Source organism: Cydia fagiglandana, chromosome 19 (genome assembly GCF_963556715.1).
Source record: "Cydia fagiglandana chromosome 19, ilCydFagi1.1, whole genome shotgun sequence".
NCBI lineage: Eukaryota > Metazoa > Arthropoda > Insecta > Lepidoptera > Tortricidae > Cydia > Cydia fagiglandana.
This window is the reverse complement of record NC_085950.1, coordinates 9,247,038-9,266,806: the sequence shown is the minus strand read 5'-3', so window position 1 is coordinate 9,266,806 and position 19,769 is coordinate 9,247,038. Positions and strand designations below refer to the sequence as shown.

Below are 19,769 nucleotides of genomic sequence, written 5' to 3'. Positions count from 1 at the left end.
CATGCTATGATACGTTGCTGTCAGCATTAGGTATGAAGTGGGCCTTGGGGAGCTAATTAATCATGGCTTCTAGGAGTTCTAGGTACTTACCTACCTACTTTATTTTTGTTTCTTTTCAGGTAAAAATACAGGAGAGAAAAAAAAACAATATTTAAATTAATAGTATATTGCTTTGCCTTATATATTCTTGCAATATTCGACTTCTTATTATTAAACCTAATATATATTAACATCTAGAACCACTATAGAGAAATTGTAAGAATCTTCTTTATTACCCTTGAAAAGTATTTTCTCTCTTCCTTTTTCTTCGACATGCGGCGTAGGACAATTAAATATCACCCTGGAAAGAAAATTGGTTTATAAACAAGACAGTAAAATATGGTCATGACTTCATCGAGGACTATGAAATAAGCTTCTCATATCAATTTGTCAAATCATAAACAGTTAGGTACACAGTACACACACATGCCATCCATTATTGGCACAAGAAAAACTATATGAAACTTATTTGAGAGTTACTGTGGCAGCTTAGTGTACGCCATAACCAATAGGGTTATTATTAATAGTTCACTTCGTCGGTGGTGTTCTTAAAGCTAAAGCGCTTCTCACATCTTAGTTAATTTAGAAAAGGGGACAGCTCCGCGTTTGAAACCTACAAGCTTGCCTAGTGTGTTTATTTTCCTGAATCTCCACTTCGGGTCCCGTTGGCACGTTCCTGTTAATAATATTTTCCTTTGGGTGCTGGGATATCAATCGTGTCTAGGATAATGCTGAACTAATTCTGAAAAAAAAAACACAATTTACAACAGGAATATGAGAACAAACCCAATAATAGCAATTCCATTATTATAGTTAAGTACTTACAAAAATATTTTATTTAAAAGGTTTATTAAACAGAAATTTTTAAACAATATATATTTTAAGGAATATTATCAATATTAATTATATAAGGCTCTATTACTTACATTTTTTCATATTTTTCCCGTAATTAAATGTTGACAAAATTTGAAAGTTCCTTGACTTTGACAAGAAAAACTTAACCATCGACAAAAAACTAGATTTTTTACCACCAAAGAACGAATGATTTAGCGCATCCCTGGTTTCCGATTCAGTGTTGCCACTTGCAAATATCGATTTGTTTAGACTTTGATTTCGCCGGGTAACACTGACGAGTCGCGCCGCGACTTTGAGTTCTCTACGCGGCTGTTGCAGTCGCGGGTACAAGTTATGCTACGGAAATCGACAGATTTGACAGCCGCGGGAATGGCGACTCGAGTCGCGGTCTAAGTCGCGGATGCAAGATGTGCTAGAGGTGCAGGTAAGATATCTCGTCACATAAAATCCGACTGCGTAGGGGCAGGAAAATTTAGCACTTTCATTCCTAATTGGTACCTGATGGGCATTTCCCTGTGGTTTGTAAATTTTAGAGTAGGGACCTACTTTAGAGAATAGTGAAATAAGTAGAGGATAGAGTACCATTAGACTTAAAGCAGACCACTGACGAGCCTTCCAAATGGATGCCGTTACAATGGATTCATCCAAATGGACGGCATCCTAATATTAAACATTGTACGTTTTTGACATTCACGGACCGATTTCGGATTGCAGCCACGCTATTTGGACTGTTGGAAGGCTCGTCAGTGGCCACCTTTAGGGCATAGAGAAACAAGTAAGGATAGAGTACTAACTCCATACATTAGTTTTCTTACCAAAACCAGTGGGGAGACACTCCTGACTTCGGTCGAACTCGGCTCCGTTCGGCTCAGCATTGCTCCGAGCAATTATTAGGGTTGCCACCACTTGACTTCCTTTTGCGTGCACGACCACAGATACGAAAATCACTTGAATTTTGACAACCCTAAATAGCCGAAAGGGATATTGCCATATATTAGAAAGGGATAGCATGATTCGACCCTGAACTGCTGTCAAACTTCGGGTTTGTAGGAAGTGTCCTTTCTGTACGGTAGTACTATTATTTCTTCTCTGCCAAAACGCGGGTTACTTCGTAGTCGACATATAGTTTCAAGTAGTGGGCTTATCAGTAGGTATCTTCCGCTCATGACATCAGATGACCCAAGTCAAATCCTGGGGCCTTACCATGATGTTCTTATTGCGATTCTGTTTAGGACCTAAACTGAATTGGTAAGGGATGGAGTTATGCGATTTATATAGCTCCGTCCTTTAGCAATTCAGCTTAGGTCCTAAACAGATTCGCAATAAGGACATCATGGTTAGGGCCCCTGAACTTTAATTACATCCCAAGCGAACTAGAACTTGGCACCCATATAGATCAAAATTTTTTTTTTCACGTCACCAATTCGAAAAAGGGCTTTTCCTTCCCTGCTAGGAGGGATCAAAGTGGCACTTTTCTTCCCTGCTAGGAGGGATCAAAGTAACACTTTTCTGTTCTAGCACACTATTGTAACATTATTTTTTACATTATTTTTTTAGCTTAAATAATCTGTTTAAGCATCATAATTCCCTCATGGGAGATGTGAAAAGCAATACGTGTCACACTTGAATCCCTCCTCATTAGGGCCCCCCCACATCTGGCGTCTTTCGAGCGTCGGCGTCTACAATTCTATGGCCGACGTCGACGCAACGTCGACGCAGCGTCGACGCAACTGCGCAGCGACGTCATTTTCCATAGCGCTGGACCGACGCCGACAGACGCCGACGCTCGAAAGACGCCAGATGTGGGGGGGCCCTTACGATCAGGATTCTACTTTAGAATCCATTTGACGAAAATATATGTGACGTCCCACGGGTAAAGGTACCTTATGGCGGTTGGTGCTTACGCTATTATTAACGCCGCTCCAATATTATTGCGGCGCTATGTGACGTAAGCGCCAGCCGCCATAAGGTACCTTTTTCCGTGGAACGTCACATATCATTTTGATCCCTTGTAACACAAACTACTATTCCGGTGAAGTCAACAACGACGCATATTCTTAAGACGAAACAGGAGCTGAGTTTTAAATATTTTAGGTAAATATACCCGTCTCGCTAACGGAAGCGGCACCTAAAAGTAGTGCGATAAGGACAAGGCGAAAAATCCTGCGTAAAAATCTCAAAAATCGAGGTTTCGTACTCCTCTGTTTCCTCCTCCAAAACTTAACCAATCGTAACCAAATTTGGAAATCTAAATGATTATGAAATTATCTGTGTCGGACCGTTTTGCTTTTTTGGCTAATTGATATCAGTATTTAATGCCACGCCTCTCATTGCGGCATAGTCAATTAGGCCATTTTCGCCATTTTTGAGGGGCTCTAGCGCCTTAAAAAACAAAAATATCAAAATAAGCAAAACGGTCCGACACAGAAATTGACAATATTAATCTGTGTTGAAAAAATCATTGCTCTAGCTTCAAAAACCACGGAGGAAAACGAGGAGTACGTTTGTATGGAGAAATGACCACTCCTGCACCTCTAGCACAACTGGCCGCGACAGGCGTGAGAAGTGACAGATCGGCGCGACTTGGCGGCTTGTCGCGTGTTGGCAGCACAACTCACGCGCGAGAGCCGCGACAAACTCGCGATCAGGTGTCACTGTCAGAAAATGACAACGATCGCGACTTTGAACTAAAATCCGTAGCACAACTGCCTATTTTGAGACAAAATATTCTCTCGTCTTTATGTCAATCCGCGAGTCGAAGTCTACGCGACTTTATAACGCGACTCGCTCTCGCGGGTGGTTTGCTTGTACTTTTTTAACTAAACTCATGATAATTATAACTTAAAAACAAGTTTCATATATTATGTAATAATATAATTTGTATAATTACTTATTACCCTAAGGAATAAGGAAGTATGGAACAATCACTAAATGCGTTTTACGCACTCTTATATTGATTATGCACGGTGATACCTACAAGTACCACAACACACCCATCATGTTTACAACTTTAATTTCAAACAGCTAGTTTGTAGGTACTCAATTAAGTAATTAGGTACATATGTAGGATTTTTAAATTTCAATTCAGGTTCGTAAGTTTGTAAAAGTAATCCTAAGACTTCCTTACACAAAACTTTCATCAACCTAACAACGGAGCCCGCTTGCTTGTACATAAATGAAGCCGATGAGGTGGGTTGGTACAAATGTCCAAAACAAACTATCCAACTTATTAAGTAAGCCATAGTCTTAGTAGTAATATTTAGGATCACGGTTAGATGTCTAATTTCAACAATCTCTTACTATTTAGGTACCGTTTGGAACCTTCCTCGACTTCAACAAAACATACCTACATGTGGCCTGTGCCCGCTGCATCGTACTGTAACAGAATGATGTATTACGTGGCTATAACAGGATCATGTCCGGCTCAAAATCATGCATTCATCATTTGTATGAAATATTATCAGTCAACACCCACTAAACCATTCCGTCCCCTGCCAACACCATACTGTGACGTGACTGGACCAAGCCGACCAACAATATTTTGAAGGAGTCGTTACGCTCATGTCATAGTCTGCGTAGGTAGCATAGGTACGGTTATCATATGGTCTACCATATTGAAACTCCTCTTCCCGTGTTCTAGATGTTTCACTTCATGTTTGACAGGGCCTGATACGATCATGCTATGATACGTTGCTGTCAGCATTAGGTATGAAGTGGGCCTTGGGGAGCTAATTAATCATGGCTTCTAGGAGTTCTAGGTACTTACCTACCTACTTTATTTTTGTTTCTTTTCAGGTAAAAATACAGGAGAGAAAAAAAAACAATATTTAAATTAATAGTATATTGCTTTGCCTTATATATTCTTGCAATATTCGACTTCTTATTATTAAACCTAATATATATTTAACATCTAGAACCACTATAGAGAAATTGTAAGAATTTTCTTTATTACCCTTGAAAAGTATTTTCTCTCTTCCTTTTTCTTCGACATGCGGCGTAGGACAATTAAATATCACCCTGGAAAGAAAATTGATTTATAAACAAGACAATAAAATATGGTCATGACTTCATCGAGGACTATGAAATAAGCTTCTCATATCAATTTGTCAAATCATAAACAGTTAGATACACAGTACACACACATGCCATCCATTATTGGCACAAAAACTATATGAAACTTATTTGAGAGTGGCAGCTTAGATAGGTACGCCATAACCATTAGGGTTATTATTAATAGTTCACTTCGTCGTCGGTGGTGTTCTTAAAGCTAAAGCGCTTCTCACATCTTAGTTAATTTAGAAAAGGGGACAGCTCCGCGTTTGAAACCTACAAGCTTGCCTAGTGTGTTTCTTTTCCTGAATCTCTACTTCGGGTCCCGTTGGCACGTTCCTGTTAATAATATTTTCCTTTGGGTGCTGGGATATCAATCGTGTCTAGGATAATGCTGAACTTATTCTGAAAAAAAAAACACTATTTACAACAGGAATATGAGAACAAACCCAATAATAGCAATTCCATTATTATAGTTTTTAAACAATATATATTTTAAGGAATATTATCAATATTAATTATATAAAGCTCTATTACTTACATTTTTTCATATTTTTTCCCGTAATTAAATGTTGACAAAATTTGAAAGTTCCTTGACTTTGACAGGAAAAACTTAACCATCGACAAAAAACTAGATTTTTTACCACCAAAGAACGAATGATTTAGCGCATCCCTGGTTTCCGATTCAGTGTTGCCACTTGCAAATACATCGATTTGTTTAGACTTTGATTTCGCCGGGTAACACTGACGAATCGCGCCGCGACTTTGAGTTCTCTACGCGGCTGTTGCAGTCGCGGGTACAAGTTATGCTACGGAAATCGACAGATTTGACAGCCGCGGGAATGGCGACTCGAGTCGCGGTCTAAGTCGCGGATGCAAGATGTGCTAGAGGTGCTGTTGGCTCTTAATATTGAACTTGGCTCTCATTGCACATTAATAAATAAATAATTAAATATTATACATGATTTCACAAATTGACTAAGCCCCACGCTAAGCTCAAGAAGGCTTGTGTTGTGGGTACTCAGACAACGATATATATAATATATAAATATAAATACTTAAATACATAGAAAACAACCATGACTCGGGAACAAATATCTGTATCATCATACAAATAAATGCCCTTACCAGGATTCGAACCCGGGACCATCGGCTACATAGGCAGGGTCACTACCCACTAGGCCAGACCGGTCGTCAAGTTCATTCATACATTCAATCATACATTCATGTTCTTGATGGGATTATTCTTTCTTCGATCGAACAAAAGAGCGTGTACGCACAGCTGTTGCGTTCAACCGCGAACTGTTTTTTTTCTTAAGCGCCGCGCGCGCAGTTAGTGAATGGACGTCGCTCGGCGCAAGCGCACGACCGTTTTCTTCATTCTCGAATTTGACGCGCGATCTTCGTTACGAGTAACGATCTATTTCGCTAATTTAAAAGTATTTTTTGACTCACTTTATTGTAAAATTTTAAAGTGCATTTTTTTTGTAAAACTGTATATCAATACAGTTAAAATTATTAAGTTATTTAATACGATTTTAATTATAAAAACTATAAGTGAAATACTGTGATATAACTGTGATAAGTGCAATTGTGACACAAATTAGTAAAAGTGCAATATATACTGTGCATTCGTTTAGTTTTTATTATTGGTCATTAAAAACCGGTAACGGAATAATCATAACAAATCGACCAGTTCGCTAAATTCTGCGCTTATACGACGAAACCTGTTGAAAAGTAAGTTTTTTTTTATATTAATTGTCAATTCCGTGTATGAATGCTGGAAAAAACAGTGTCAGGAGCGAATGGAAAAAGGGCCTTTGCCCAGCTGTGGGACATTAAAATAAGATTACCTATAGGTTAACAAAAATATGTGTGTGAGCAATTTTATTGAACATTATTTTAAAGCCCATAAATAGTAGGTAGGTAATTGGTTACCTAGCAGAAAATATTGGATATTAATTGAAATGGCATTAAAAATTAATTAGCATACAACAGGTATGCTAATAACAATTTTAGTACCTACCTAGTAGGTAGGTCTGACTAATGATTAGCTCTTAGATAAGACTTAGTTTAATAATAACCCGCCAAATGCGTATCAGTCAGATCGTGGGGTTTCGTTGTCCAGTGGACATTTTTTCGACTTTCGGAGCGATGATTTCAGAAAATATTTACTCAATATTTTTGTGTTCAACTGTCGTTTTGTTATCTGCATTACGAAAACAGATATGTACGAGTATTATACCCGAACACTATTAAATTACAACCAATTTTGAAGATTTCAAGTTTTGAATAAATGTAAATGTTCTATCACATTTTACTAACATGATTATTATAGTACATTACCCATTATACAGGGTGGCCAACTTGGAGGTATACAACTTTTTTTTGCCGCCATTTTGTTTTGGCGGCAAATATGACAGTTGTTGCATGAAAATTACTTTGTGTAGATACGGCAAATTTGTTATGGAGCGTTTACAAGACGGGGACACGTGTCACGCGCCACGAGCCACAATAGAAATATTAAAAATAACGTTTCCCGGTCGATTAATTTCGTGAAACGGTGACATTGACTGGCCCCCAAGATCGCCTGATTTAACAGCTCCGGACTTTTTTCTGTGGGGCTATCTAAAGGGACGTGTCTATGCTAATAGGCCAACGAACCTTCAGCAATTAAAACAAAATATTCGAAACACTGTCGCTGAAATAACGCCAGAAATGTGTGAAAAAGTGATAAAAAACGCGATGAAAAGGGTTCGCATCTGCCATGCTGCTAGAGGTGAACATTTGTCTGACATTATTTTCCATGTGTAATTGCTGACCCTACATATTATATTTAACAAGGAATACTTAATATTTTTTATGTTTTATAGAATAAAATTTCAAAAATAAAGTGTATACCTCTTATTTGGCCACCCTATATAAACGGCTTATAAATTTATTAAATTCAAATTTAAATAGGTAAGTACCATAAAATAAGGGTTATATTAATATTAATATAACCCTTATAAAAAATATATATATAGTTAGATTGTATGTTACGTACTTAATTTGCAGTGCCCTCACAAGGTTTTAGCTTTTCACCATTCTAATGTAGGTACCTTAGACCTAATTGTACCTATGAAAGCAATTAATTACTGATTACTGATTAATAGTGATAGCGGTACAACCTGAAATTTGGAAATTAGCTGCAAATGGTGCTAAAGTTATGAAAATCGGCACGATTAATCTTTAGGATATTTGAATCAAAAAGTGTTGTCCAGGGGAACGTAACCATGGCAACGGGTGACACTAAACAGTTGATTCACCCGTGGACGTATCCGGTGCAATGGATGTGACGTCAGCACTCAATTTTGAAGTGCGTTAAATAGTTATTGTATAGGCCACTTTAATCATGATCAGCATTAATAATAATGTTGAAGTACTTTGTTTTAGAAATTATGTGTATTCAACTTTTCAATAGGAATTGAGAAAGTGGTTGATAGTCCACAACGTGACCCATAAGAGGCAAATGTGACAAAGAAATATCCACTTAGAATTAGATAGGAAACATCTAATAAGTACCCACTAAGAAATATTATAGTAGTTAGGTGCAACTCACTGTTGTTTTTTTGGTATCACATCGGTGGTAAACAAGCATACAGCCCCCCTTTTTCAATCGTCGACGTCGACTACGAAAAATACGAAAATAATAGGTAGTCGTTTTGGTAGGCAACAAAACTGATGTATACTGCCGTATTCGAACTTCAAGATATTCACAAGAGACGACACGTAATACTAGATCCATTCTAGATACGTTATAGTTTAGATAACAACTAGTTCTTTTTTGCAGCGCAATTCGGGCAACCAATGTCACTTTTACGTTAGATAGAGATCTATTAGATATGAATTGGATCTCTAAATTCTCTAAGTCATATCCTGTGGAAATCGCGCAAATATCAAATTTGACAGGTTAGAACTTAAACATATCGTTATCGTATCTTGGTGATGTCTAAAAGATGTCTATTTCAAAATCCGCATCGGGCCCATAGAGTAAGCACTCCAAGCTTAAATATTTCTCTATGGTCATGGGATGTGCACAGCTGATAATAATGTATATTTATTTATAAGAAGCACCAAAAACATTCAAGATGGCGTTTTGCGCAACCGTCTTATTTACACACATGGTTTCACAAAATACCGGTTTTGCATTTATAGCAACATAATGAGATGAACCGTAACCCGATGTTAACCCCTCGTGAACTAAATTGAGATTGCGGACTTTGAACTGTTTATATTAAGTAATGAAATAAACTTTAAGGATTAAAATAGACTTAAAAGGGGTCCTGATTAAAAGTCCGCCGGACGGTAACGGCCTGCCAGTTGTTCGGAACTGTCAAAATTTTGTTCTAACTGACAGGCCGATACCTCCGGCGGACTGTTAATCAGTGGGCCCCCTTATAGACGCAACGGGTGACCGGAAGGCTGGAGCTTACCTCGCATCGGCGTTGCCGTACAGCGTGGTAACGCCACCAGCCTTCTGGGCACCCTACCGGAGGGCACGGACCTGGGGCCATTTTTTTATTTATAGGTTTTCTACTTTTTAGGTAGTTTTAGTTAATTAGTTTAATTATTTTTTTTTGTCTATATTATTTTGCTTATATTTATATTTAAGTTTAGTTTTTAATCAGTTTTATGTTTAGATTATGTAGTGTATTTTTAACGGTTTGCCTAATAAATTACCATTTTAAATAGACAGCGAATCCCAGCATGAATTAATATAAAAACTTATTTACAAATCTGTATCAATATTCATCGACCTTATTTTATTTCCGTAAATTAATTTATATAACATAAATACTTAGAGTCGGACCAAAAGAAGCCTGCAGCGGATTTGATAGCCCACGCAGTGCAAGTGTCATTCATACCGCATAATTTCATAGAAGTTTGACGTTTAAAATGAACACTTGCACTGCGTGGGCTATCAAATCCGCTGCAGACTATTCTTGGTCTGACTCTATAAACTACATTATTTACTAAAACTACAAATAAAAACAGCCCAATACATTAATTAGTCATACATTAATTAGCAATAAATAGTTAAGACCCAAAAATTCTCAAATATTCCAAATTTCATTTTTTTACTTAGAAAAAAAAAGGATTATTATAGCAATTATTTAGAATACCTATGCCCTATTGATGGTTCAAATAGGGGCTAGCTTAAATAGGGTCTTTATTGTGTCGTAATTGGCTTTGCGTAAAAGGATGGTACTGCCCCGTGCTTCATACGTCAATGTCTAATAAAATTTTATTAGTATTGTGTTATAAATTTATTATACCGAGTGTCGCCTGTAACACGAGCAAATAATTAAAACATATATTGTACTCCTCAAACGATGACACCTATGTTCAAGAATTTAAAAAATATATATTTTAATTATTTAGAGTCTCTATTTTTCATACAAAATAAATATTATCTTCAAATACGCCATCGCCACACCATATCATTGTGATTTACGTTGCTTGTCACGCCTTAAACATAACAAAATTCGCAATACATTGTGTCTTAGAATAAACTTTGAAGTTTATTAAAAATCAAACCAAAAGTAATTTTTAAAAGTTGCTATTGTTCAGTATGAGGAGTACAGCCTACAGTAAAATTTTTTGCTCGTATTACAGGCCACATACTGCATAATACGTTAGTAATTATTCAATGACTCAGTGCTGCTGTACCTACTTGATGTTTTACAATAGTTCATTAATTATTGGTGTATTACTTAATTACTTATAACCTTAACATATGTATATGTACATGTCACTAGCTTATAAATCAAATAACGTTTATTAGAGTACCTATCTCTAACTTATACACGGTTGCCAAAAAATTGCTGCACACCCGTTGCGAGGGGGATTTTGGGATTATACTGAGTAACTTTTACTATGACACCAATCCCGAAATCGCGAAAAAGAAATTGACTGTTTCTGTTTCATACATTTTGGCTGGTCCATTTTCTATGGGAGAGTAAATGTTTTTTCTCGATTTCTGGGTTTATCCGGTAGTAAAAGTTGCTCAGTATAAATTATAATCCCAAATCCTCCCTGGCAACGGGAATGCACTTATTTTTTGCCACCCGGTATACTAAACTCGCTCTTACATATTCGAGCGATAGAGGCAGATAACGATTTTCGATTTTTCAATGTTCGCGGTAGGTCCTCAGCGGGCGCAGCATGGTTACATTTTATCGCTTGTCACTATGCCCGTCACTTTCGCACTCACATACTTATTAGAACGTGACAGGCATGGCGACAAGCGATAAAAATGCGATCTCTTATAGGTGGTCTTTTAAATTTACTATATATAAATACCTACTTCTAAAATCAAAGCTTTCGGATTTGCCAGAATCAGGTAAAAAGAAAGCTTGAGACATCGGTAAACAAATAAATCCTTTCGTTATGTTCCTTTTACCCTTCATTATGGACCGACATTCCAGAACACAGATCACTTAACTAACAGATGGTATATGTTATCCTATTATTCATAAAAATTAGCGAACCTTTTTTAAATATTGTCTCTTTCTAATAAACACAAATGTTTAAATAACAGATAAGGGCAAATTATTAAGGGTTTGTTAAACTTGATAGGCGCTTATGAATAACACCATAAGTCTTGTCTTAGTCATGGTCACACATTTGCCCTCCTACATTAGTTTAGTACCTAAGTATGACAGTGCATATACTAGTACTATACTAAACTATACTTACAGTTTCACTCTGACATCTCGAATTATGCTGTCCCTCCTTAACGTATGACATGGCATGTTCTCCGTCTCTCTTAAACAATTCCTGTAGTCGTGAAGCGATTGAGATACCCATTAAATATGCGGACGCAAAAGCTCATTTTAGTTGCATCTGAAAAATAGAATCGAATACGAGTTAGATTATAGTAAATAAGAAACATGAGTTGTTGTACGATACCCATAAGATAAGTAGATATAAGAATGGTGGTGGGAGGATACAATATTTACTCTAACAGCGTTACACAAACCTATAAATGAGTAAATTTGATTGTATGGCGGCGATTAGTTTCGTGTGACTCTTAATATACGGAATCTGTGTGGAAAATAATCTATGTTTCACAAGAAACGTTAAGTGTAGCAAACTTGGATATATAACTTGTTTCTAACGACCATAGACCACATTCCAAAGATTCCGCACTATCCAACGCTTACAACAGAGATTGTGATTTGCAGTTACCACGCATAGAAGTTCGGTTACTTGTAAAGCAGGCAAGAGATATCCAAACGCGCATTGTAACTTATCTAATGCGTTCTTCATAATGCCTTTCGAGGGAAGTTTTTGAAAATATAGCGTTCGGTTAAATTAAATACAAAATTCATTTCAAACATGGGTCTTAAGTTGACTTTTTAGTGGCGGGCTATTTAATTTAATGCTAAAGTTGGTATGTACGGAGTTACTGACGTACGTGCATACATATTCTGTCTGAGAGCTTTACCTCGAACATCGGAAATCTAAATTCTGATTATCATTGTTCTTATATATTCGAGCGATAGAGAGAAAGATAGGGTTCGTCTAAGCTAACTATGCACCGATTTGAATAGAACAAAGTGAGGGAGTGTCATTATTAAATATTTTCATAGAAATTAGACATTAATAAAGATACTACCACACTTTGTCATTCGCAAATCGCAAATGCCGCGGACTTAAGGTGACAGTCCATTTCCAACGACAGCTGCACTAATGTTCATTTTACTATGGAAATTGACAATGACAGCGACGCGTTCAGCACCGGGAGTGCAGCTGCGGTTAGAAATGGAATGTCACCATTACGCTACGTCTTACGTAGGCGAACAACACGCGAAAGCGGCGCGGCGCGGCGCGGTGCGGCTAAATCAATCCTTTGATGCCCATAGAAGTGTCCTACGTAAGCGATCTCGTTGCGAACACGGCGCGGCGAGATTTGCACGCGAATGTCGAGCGGCGCGGCGCGGCGCGGCGCGGCGGCGGCGCGGCGAGACGCGGCGAGACGCGGCACGGAAAAAACAAACCGTTGTTGCATATGGAAGTGTCCTAGGTGAGCGATTTTAACGCGATGGCGAAGCGGCGCGGCGGCGGCGCGGCGCGGCGCGGATCTGGCGCGATCAATCCATTTGATTTTTAGACGCGAGTATGACGCGGCTAGAGGCGTGGCGTATATAGAATTTACGGCTTTGATTTGATTAATCAACTCCCGTTTGATTTCTTTATAGGTTTTTCCTGTATTCTATAGGCACAAAACTAAAAAATATTCAAATTCGCGGAAATTGGCATAAAAGACTTAACTCCAGTAGCGTCTATGGCACTTACGACTATTCTGAGTTCGCTGTAATAGAGATTCGGCAAAGTAATTATTTTAATTTTTTTTAAGCTAATTGCGAAGTCTACAGCTCACAGAAAAGAGCAACTACTTTTGTTTTTAACCGCCTTAAAAAAAGGAGGTTCTCAGTTTGACCTGTATGTATGTATGTTTGTCCGTGTTTTTGATGCGGTTTTCAGTGGGATTTAGAGTGGGAGAGGGAGTGGGAGTGCGAGTGCGAGTGGGTGGGAGTGGGAGTGTGTCCCTATATTACGTGCGCGCAGCAAGATCAACCGATCGTCACAATGAAACAAAAATAAATAAAACGAAATAAAAAAGTAAAAAAATAAATAAATGAATTTAAATAAACAAACATAAAAGCAAAATAACTTAATATAATTTCTTTAAAAAAACCGGCTAACTGCGAGTCAGACTCGCGTTTCTAGGGTTCCGTACATAATTCCGACTCATGCTTGACTTCACATTTTTAATAGGTTTTCCTGACATCTATAGGTAAAGAACTATTTTGTATATTTTTTTTTTCAAAATTTAGACCTAGTAGTTTTGGAGATAAAGAGGGGGAATGGTCATTATTTGGCTATTATCTTAAATATCTTCGAACCTATGTATTTTAAAATTATAAAAAACATGTCTATCTTTAGGTTACTAATGTACATATGTGTACCAAATTTCAACTTAATTGGTCCAGTAGTTTCCGACAAAATAGGCTGTGACAGATGGACAGACAGACAGACGCACGAGTGATCCTATAAGGGTTCCGTTTTTCCTTTTGAGGTACTTTCAAAAACCCAACCCGCTGAAAAGCACAAAATATTTTTTTATATACCCAGATCCCACCCCTATCCTTTTCCAGTCCCTATCCCGTCGTAAAGCCAATTTCTGCCAAAACGTAATTAATACCTAATAATAAGCAAATTAATAACCACCGGGGTAATTGTGCACTTAGTTTTTGAAGGCGGTGCCAAATCAAAATGCCAGTAAACCAAAATTTCAGACAACGAAGAACGCTGCACTTACTTGCATAAAAAGACATAGTTTACTCATAATTTAAATACGAATTTTCTAATAAACCGTGTCTGTGTGCGGCCAAGGCGGTCGGGAGTGTCTCCCTAGCCGGACAAGGCCGCCGCGCCGCGCCGCTTCGCTGTGCGAGTAGGACACACCTATACGTATCAACGTTTTGTTTCTTCCTCACCGCGCCGCGCCGCGCCGCTTCGCTGTGTGAGTAGGACACACCTATACGTATCAACTTTTGTTTCTTCCTCGCCTCGCCGCGCCGCGCCGCGCCGCTTCGCTGTGTGAATAGGACACACCTATACGTATCAACGTTTTGTTTCTTCCTCGCCGCGCCGCGCCGCGCCGCGCCGCGCCGCCGCCGCGCCGCACCGCGCCGCGTTCGCGCGTTGTTCGCCTACGTAAGACGCTGCGTTAATTTGATTCGAGTCTAGACGAGCGAACAAAGTGTTTCGTGGTTTTGATGGGTAAGTGATCTGTAGTAATGCTAATCACTTCTAGAGAAACAGGCCCAGTAAGTGTCGGTGCCCTTGTAGGGTTCCGCACTCAATGAGGGCTACCGTTTTTGTGCACCAGTTGGCGCCACTGTTGATTAAAGTCCTAAGTACAACTCTGTCAAAGTCGTTATTGTTATTATGGGCGCGATAAAAATTTTAATAACAATCATATTTAATACATAATATAATACTTAGGTACCGTAAAAAACCGGGCAAGTGCGAGTCGGACTCGCGCACGAAGGGTTCCGTACCATAATGCAAAAAAAAAACAAAAAAAGCAAAAAGAAAATGGTCACCCATCCAAGTACTGACCCCTCCCGACGTTGCTTAACTTTGGTCAAAAATCACGTTTGTTGTATGGGAGCCCCATTTAAATCTTTATTTTATTCTGTTTTTAGTATTTGTTGTTATAGCGGCAACAGAAATACATCATCTGTGAAAATTTCAACTGTCTAGCTATCACGGTTCGTGAGATACAGCCTGGTGACAGACGGACGGACGGACGGACGGACGGACGGACGGGTTTTAGGGTTCCGGACCCTTTGGGTACGGAACCCTAAAAAACTAACCTAAGTTGCTCCTTCGACCCCATTCGTTTTTTAGGGTTCCGTACCCAAAGGGTAAAACGGGACCCTATTACTAAGACTTCGCTGTCCGTCAAATTTTCACAGATGATGTATTTCTGTTGCCGCTATAAGAACAAATACTAAAAACAGAATAAAATAAAGATTTAAATGGGGCTCCCATACAACAAACGTGATTTTTGACCAAAGTTAAGCAACGTCGGGAGTGATCAGTAGTTGGATGGGTGACCGTTTTTTTTTTTGCTTTTTTGTTTTTTTTTTGCATTATGGTACGGAACCCTTCGTGCGCGAGTCCGACTCGCACTTGCCCGGTTTTTGTTATTATGGGCGCGATTAAATTTTTAATTACATGAAGGCCTAGCGGTGAGAGCGTGCGACTTGCAATCTGGAGGTCGCGGGTTCAAACCCCGCCTCGTACCAAGGAGTTTTTCGGAACTATAATGTACGAAATATCATTTGATATTTACCAGTCGCTTTTCGGTGAAGGAAAACATCGTGAGGAAACCGGACGAATCCCAATAAGGCCTAGTTTACCCTCTGGGTTGGAAGGTCAGATGGCAGTCGCTTTCGTAAAAACTAGTGCCTACGTCAAACCATAGGATTAGTTGTCAAGCGGACCCCAGGCTCTCATGAGCCGTGGCGAAATGCCGGGATAACGCGAGGAAGAAGAAGAATATAATACTTAGGTACCGTAAAAAAACTAACCTTAATACTTAAGTTGCTCCTTCGACCCCATTCGTTTTTTTTACTTTTAAAGTACCTACTGACACTTATTGAGTTGTATGTTATAGAGAATACCATTTATACCCAGACGCTTATGAAGAAGGAAAACAACGAGGAATAGTCCAATTACGCACTGTGTATGGGATCTGGTCTTGATATACATATTGATATAGTGTATTAGCTTCCGGATCAACTTTCCTTTTTATTGGTACCACTGCCTTCGAGCTATGTGGCTCGAATGCCGGTCACTGGTCCAGTCTGTCATAAATAAACAATGTGTCAACTTATGAGTAGCCTAAAGGTTCCACCACATTATGTTGACGCGGAATCGGCAAAATCCGATAGGAAAAAGCTTTATGTCCGCTCAATAAGATCGAGAAAGTCGTTCGGCTCGGCTCGCATCGGCCGGCGCCTGGCATGGCTTATCGGATTTTGCCAAATGCGCGTCAATATATCTGGGGAGATGTTAAAATGAAAAATATCGCAATTTACAAGCGACACAAACTTATTGACTGTATGAGTGACATTCCATTTCCAACTGCAGCTGCAATACTGTTCATTTTACTATGGAAACGCGTCGCTGTCATTGTCAATTTCCATAGAAAATGAACAGTATTGCAGCTGCAGTTGGAAATGGAATGTCACTTTAAGTCATTTACTAGCCATGACCGCTCCGTTCCGGCTGCCGCCGCGGTTTGATTGCCCGTGTCATCGCATGATACACTTCGATTCCGCTCGAGACACTAAATCAATTGATGCACAATGGATTGTTGTGAGTCTGTTGTTGTCTTTTTAAAACGCAATGACTTTGTTGACTGCAAGTAGGGTTTGCACGACGGATCCGAAATGTATGGGAAGATCCGCGGATCCGGATCCAGATGCGGATAATTTCATACATTTCGGATCCGGATTGCAAACCCTAACTGCAAGTGTTGCGTCTAGACTAGCAATGCACCGAGGAGAAGTTTCTCAAGTTGCGAAACCTCTATGAAGAATATTCTCTGGAACTTAAATTTAATAAACAATCTAATAGTGTCAAGACCGACGTAGACACGTGCCATTTTAAATATTTCGCCTGCCCGCTTTACTGTTATGTGGCGTGTAATATATTACACAAAACGTTAAAGTTCTCAAGGGAACATTCTCACAGAGAACTTTCTAAGTTTCTTTCATGTAATTTCTCTGAAATTTCCGAGAACATTTTTGTACATTGCTAGTCTAGACATAACGAGAGACCGAAGCCCTCTTACGCGTACCTAAACGCATAACGCATCTGGCCAACTCTGTTTTCTATAACACCTGCAGAAGAGTTTTTAAGACCAAGTTCAGCCTGGCGAGCCTCATAACTACCCTGGCCCATTAACAGGCGTAATCCGTAATTGCTGAGGTCGCCGTCATAGAAATCGATGAGGACTCTCGTTCACCGAACAAAGACAAAATGTGACGTCCCACAGGTAAAGGTACCTTATGGCGGTTGGCGCTTATGCTATTATTAACGCCGCTCCAATACTATTGCGGCGCTATGCGACGTAAGTGCCAGCCGCCATAAGGTACCTTTTGCCGTGGAACGTCACAAATAATAGTGAACTTTACAAGCACACTGAAAACTGAAAAGGATCATTACGGCTACCCATCAGTTTGGCATTGACAAAAACGCTATCGTGAACATAATTTACTTTCTATATCTCTTTCGCACTAATATGTCAGTACGAGCGAGATGCATTATAGAAAGTAAATCTTTAAGCGTATGTCACGCACTGCTGCGGCGAGGCCATCGAGAGGAACGGTGAAGCGCTTGCTGTTTCACTGGACATCTCGAAGGCCTTTGACAGGGTTTGGCACGCAAGTCTCCTTAGCAAGCTTCCTGCTTACGGCATCCCTGCTGATTTTTGTAGCTGGCTATCTGATTTCTTGAGTGAACGGTCGATCAGAGTAGTTATTGATGGCTGCTCTTCGGACCTCATGGCCATTGACGCCGGTGTTCCTCAGGGGTCTGTTCTCTCCGCAACCCTTTTCCTGCTCCACATTAACGACATGCTGCAACCCAGCATTGTAGGTTATGCAGATGACAGTACGGTTGTTTAGCGATGTGACGAGTCCACTTTTTTTCGATTCGAATCATTCGAATCGATTCGGCCACTGATCCGAGTCGAAATTCGAACTGACTCGACTCGACGGTTTGCGACTGCGTGGTTCGCGACAAGGTCACGGGCCGCGGAGCCGCAAACGAGTCAAGCGGCAGTTGTTGCAAACAGAACCTTCAGGACACCGAATTAAGGTTTATTTTTCAATGGCCATACTACCAGTGAACTCGACTCGGGATGGCGAATCAAGCGGCAGTTGTTGTAAAAAGAACCTTCGGGCTACTGAATTAAGGTTTATTTTTGAATGGTCATAGTACCAGTCAACTCGGATTGAAACGCCGAATCAAGCGGCAGTTGTTGTAAAAAGAATCTTCGGGCTATCGAATTAAGGTTTATTTTTGAATGGCCTTAGCGTAGCGTTGACTCGGCTCGGAGAGTTGGTGAATTGGCGATTCATTCGCCGAGTCAGCGGATCGGATACCAAGTTACCAGTCAGTTTAGTGGCCGAGTTGATTCGGATTGCCAATAGTCTTGATTCGAATCAACTCATCTGTAGGTTGATTCGGATTATTCGAATCAGATAACTCGACTCGCCCATCGCTACGGTTGTTGAGAGATATTTGGCTAGTGCAGGGGACAGCAGGGAGGATATACGTTCACAGAGAGAGGTCATGGTTGAGCGAATGAACTTGACCCTTAGTCTCGTTTCCCAGTGGGGTGATGACAATCTGGTCACGTTCAATGCCTCCAAAACGCAGGCGTGTCTATTTTCCGCTAAACGGAGTCCATTCGACCTGACTCCTTCTTTCCGGGGTGCATCTGTACCTATTACCGACAGCCTGGAACTCCTCGGCATGGAGCTGAGTTCAGTCCTCGGCTTCGCCAGCTTCATTGAGTCTAAAGCACAAACTGCGGCCAGAAAGCTGGGCGTCCTAAATAAGGTGAAGCGATACTTCACACCCGGACAGCTTCTAACACTTTACAAAGCTCAAGTCCGGTCGTGTATGGAGTATTGCAGCCACCTGTGGGATGGCTCAGCTAAATACCAACTCGCCGCTTTGGACTCAGTGGAGCGCAGAGCCAGGAGGATGATTGGCGACAAGAAGCTAACGGCTAAGCTTCAGTCTTTGGCCCATCGGCGGAAAGTCGCCAGCCTGTCGGTATTCTACAGGTTGCACTTCGGGGAGTGTGCCCAAGAGCTACACGAGCTCATTCCACCGTCCCCATTCTACCATCGGACTTTTAGACGCACGGCCGGTTTCCATCCTTACTTGGTAGATATTCCGCCAATTCGCACTAAGCGCTTTGCTTCTACTTTCCTTATGCGCACTGCCAAGGAATGGAATTCCTTGCCGGCGTCTATATTTCCGTGCTCTTATAACCCGGCAACCTTCAAATCAAGAGTGAACAGGCACCTTCTGGGCGAGCTCGCTCCATCGTAGGCCACGTCTACGCCTCGGCTAGTCTGTGGCCATGAGTAAACCCATGCATAATAAAAAAAAAAAAATGACGTTCACGATTGCGTTTATGTCAATGCCAAACTGATGGTAGCCGTACATATATGTACCTA

At 40.0% G+C, this 19,769-nt stretch overlaps 1 protein-coding gene and 1 long non-coding RNA gene across 2 annotated transcripts in view; one reads left to right on the top strand and one right to left on the bottom strand.

Annotated features, from left to right (window-relative positions):
- Positions 1 to 148: 148 nt before the first annotated feature.
- Positions 149 to 1,310, bottom strand: LOC134674017 (uncharacterized). The gene is made up of 2 exons (XR_010099552.1): positions 657 to 1,310; positions 149 to 340 (listed from the first exon to the last, which is right to left on the bottom strand). It is a non-coding gene; the product is annotated as an uncharacterized LOC134674017 (long non-coding RNA).
- A 4,997-nt stretch (positions 1,311 to 6,307) lies between these two features.
- LOC134673740 (solute carrier family 2, facilitated glucose transporter member 8-like) overlaps positions 6,308 to 19,769 on the top strand; it is a 61,305-nt gene continuing 47,843 nt past the window's right edge. The window contains exon 1 of the mRNA XM_063531756.1: positions 6,308 to 6,681. The gene's annotated coding sequence lies outside the window, so the exon portion shown is untranslated. The remainder of the gene's footprint in view (positions 6,682 to 19,769) is intronic.